The following is a 3,672-nucleotide window of genomic DNA, read 5'->3' as shown; positions in this document are numbered from 1 at the left end:
TCCTCTATGCTTTTTTCAAGCCCAGTGATTAATTTTATGAGTATTGTTCTAAATTCTTGAGTTATATTGTTTAAATTGTTTCGATCAATTCGTTAGCTGTAGCTACTTCCTGGAATTTCTTTTGAGGACAATTCTTCCATTTCTGAAAGAATCATTTTGGCTAGTTTTCTGTCACTTATGCTTTTTAAAAGCTTTGTGCTCTGCACTTGCAAGCACTGCTATATTCAAGGAGGGTCATACACTGTCCAGGGCCTGGCCCTTCAGGACGTGTTTTTTTGGGGATTGTTACTTGCTTTCTGTTGTTTTGACTTTGGTTATTTTATTGCCCTACTCGTAGTAGTATTTTGGACCCTCCACCAGGTGTGCTTTGATTTGTTCCTTGGAATAGTCCTATCTTTTTTCCAGCTTTCCCATTTTCTTCCTAGTAGATTCAGTCTCTTTTCCTCCCAGACTCTGGTGTTCAAAGTCTTTTGGCTTCTACACTTCTTTGTTTGAGAGACGCAGGATGTATGGATTTCCTCTATTTATTCGCCATGTTGGCCCCCAGCATCTTATTGTTGACTTTAAAGAGATATTTGAGTATACTGGGTAACAGTCCTTTATCAGATATGTCTTTTGAAAATGTTTTCTCTCATTGTGGCTTATCTTCCCATTCTGTTGGCATTGCCTTTTGCAGAGAAAAAGCTCTAAATTTCTGTGTAGCCCAGCCTATCAGTCATTTCTTTTATGGACTGTGCCCTTAGTGTTTTATGGACTGTATCTTTGGTTTTTGCTGGACACCTGTGTGGCTTAGGCAGTTAAGTGGCCAACTCTGGCTCTGAGATCAGGTGTTGATCTCAGGGTTGTGAGTTCAAGGTCTTTTTGGTTCCCACACTGGGCATGAAGCCTACTTAAAAAATAATAGTAATAAAAAGTCATTGCCACACACAATGCCTTCTAGATGTTTTCCTATGTTATCTTCTAAAAGTTTTCTATTTTTGCACTTCACAGTAAGTCTGTGATCCATTTTGAGTTAATTTTGTGAAAATTATAAGGTCTGTGTAGATTCCTTTTTCTCTTGTTTCTTTCTTTCTCTCTTTCTTCCACGTGAATGTCCAGTTGTTCAAGTAAAATTTGTTAGAAAGACTGTCTTTGGTGTATGCATTATCTCTGCCCCTTTCAAAGATCAGTTGCCTAAATTTGTGTGAGTCTATTACTGGAACTTCTATTCCATTCCATTGATGTTTGTCTATTTTTTGGCAATTGCATATTGTCTTGGTTACTGTAGCTTTATAGTAAGTCCTGAAGTTGAGTAGTGTCAGTCCTCTGACTTTGTCCTCTCTTATCCTTTTATGCCTAACCTATCTGTATCTTTATATTTAAAGTGGGTTTCTGTACTGTAGTATATAGTTGAATCTGTATTGATAGGAGAGAGAGATATTGGTCTGTAGTTTTCTTCTTTTTTCCTGTCTTTGTCTGGCTTTGGTATCAGTAAAATTGCCCCCATAGAGTGAATTATGAATTTTTGCCTATGCCTTCATTTCATAGAAGAGTTTTTGAAGAATTGGTTTTATTTCTTCTTTAAAAAATTGGCAGAATTTACCTGTAAAGCCATCAGGATGGGGGGGTTTCCTTTAGAAAGTTTAAAAAATACTAACAAAATCTCTATTTCTTATGTTTCACTTTAGATTTTCTATTTCTTATTGTGTTATTTTAGGCATTTGTCCATTTCATATAAGTTATCTACTCTGTTGGCATATAGTTTTTCATAGTATTCCTTTAAAATATTTTTTATTTTTATAGGGTCGTTAAAGATGTTTCCACTGAGACCTTGATTGTTTTAAACAATAAGCCCTGGACTTAGATTTTCTGCAATTGTCTCCAAATAAAGTCACCTCCCTCAGGAAGGGCTTCCAGGCCCCTCTTATCCGTAATGCTTACCCTGAGCAGATCTCCATACCATGAAGCCAGAGCTAAGAGGGGAGATGGGAGCCACCAGTTGTCAAGGCCCGCCTTGGTGCCATCTGGGATATAATCTCTCCGTCCCACTTCTGGAGCTTGGAGGGACAATAGGAGCTGCCTCTATGTATGGGATGCAGCATCTGTGTAGCAAAGGACTTTCACAGCACAGAGCTGGGAGAAATAGGAGCAGACTCTGGCTTAAATGTCAGAGACTCATGGAGATTCTTAAATATTTTTCAGTTTGTTGTATGCCTTCTGGTTATTTTCCATAGACTTCAAAAAGTTTAAAGTTTTTAGTTTGTTGTGGGTATTTTTGTCTGAAAACTTTCTCTAGTTTTATTGCTGTGTCTCTTAGGAGATGATTTGCCAATCTTAGTTTATTCCTTTATATTGCTCATCATATGGATACATCACAATTGCTTATCCATTTAGGTGTTTGAAGGTGTTGGTGATCACGAATTGAGCTTCTATGAACATTTTCAAGGTCTTTGTGTGGAATAGAGACAATACAGTTGACCCTTGAACAAAGCAGACATTAGGGGTACTAACACCCTACGTAGTCAAAAATCCATGTACACGTTTGACTCTCCTACAACTTAACAGTTAATACCCTAGTGTTCACCAGAAGCCTCACCAATAACATAAATAGTTTATTAACACATATTTTGTATGTTATTAATATTATATATTGTGTTCTTGCAATAAATTAAAGATGTTAAATACGTTATTAGTATTATACACTGTATTCTTGCAATAAATTAAAGACATGAAAATGTTACTAAGAAAATGTTATGTAACATGAAAATGTTACATAAAAAGAGAAAATACATTTAAAGTAGTATATTGTAATTTTTTAAAGAAAATGACCTAAAGGTGAGCATGGGTAGTTCAACCTATATTGTTCAAGGGTCTACTGGAATCTATTCCTTTCAGAATGTGAGTGTACTGGATAGCAGTGATTGGAGATTCTGGGACTCCAGCTAGGACACCAGATCTTGAGATGCAGTGCTGTATAGTTAGACTCATTTTCCTGTTGCATAAATAAATCATCAAACTTGCTCTCTCTCTCTCTCTCTTTTTAAATTTTATTTAAACCCAAGCTAGTTAACATATAGTAATGGTTTCAGGGGTTGACTCTCAGTTCATTACAATGTAATTAAAGCTTGTCTAAAAATTAGAAACTGTGTAAAATGTTTGTGTTTCCTAGGTCATTTTCCCTCTTTCTCTACCTTTTCCCTGTCTATTTCTGGTCTCCACACTCATCAGGACATCATTTCTGTAGGGATTTGACCTCAGATGGCAGTCATAGAAGAGAAGAATTAATAAACTCATTCATGGTATGATGTGCATGACTAAAAACAAGCAAATATATTACCATTTGTATTTTTAAATATTTAAATAATGAATTTATTAAAAGACAATGGTTTTGTCAGTAAAGGACTGGAAAAAAAAGCACAGTAAAGGTCATGTGGCAAACTGTACTGAATGAAGATTTTAGGCAAGGGATTCTTTCAGATCCCATTGAACATTGCCTACTGCACTGTTTTCCTCCCAAATACTTATGTCACTTGGTCATCTCTCTGTCCTCCCCTAAAAGTACTTTAGAGTCCAAATCATTTCTCCATTGTCTATGTTTCAAAACCTTATCATGTACAGAACATTTGAGTCAGATTCCATTTCTTAGAACTCATTGTAATGGAATGATTATGTGTATGCTATAAAGTCTTCATA

The sequence above is a fragment of the Herpailurus yagouaroundi genome, unplaced genomic scaffold (genome assembly GCF_014898765.1).
Source record: "Herpailurus yagouaroundi ecotype Mexico unplaced genomic scaffold, PumYag 315, whole genome shotgun sequence".
Lineage (NCBI taxonomy): Eukaryota > Metazoa > Chordata > Mammalia > Carnivora > Felidae > Herpailurus > Herpailurus yagouaroundi.
The sequence above is the reverse complement of the archived record's forward strand: the minus strand, read 5'-3'. Positions refer to the sequence as shown.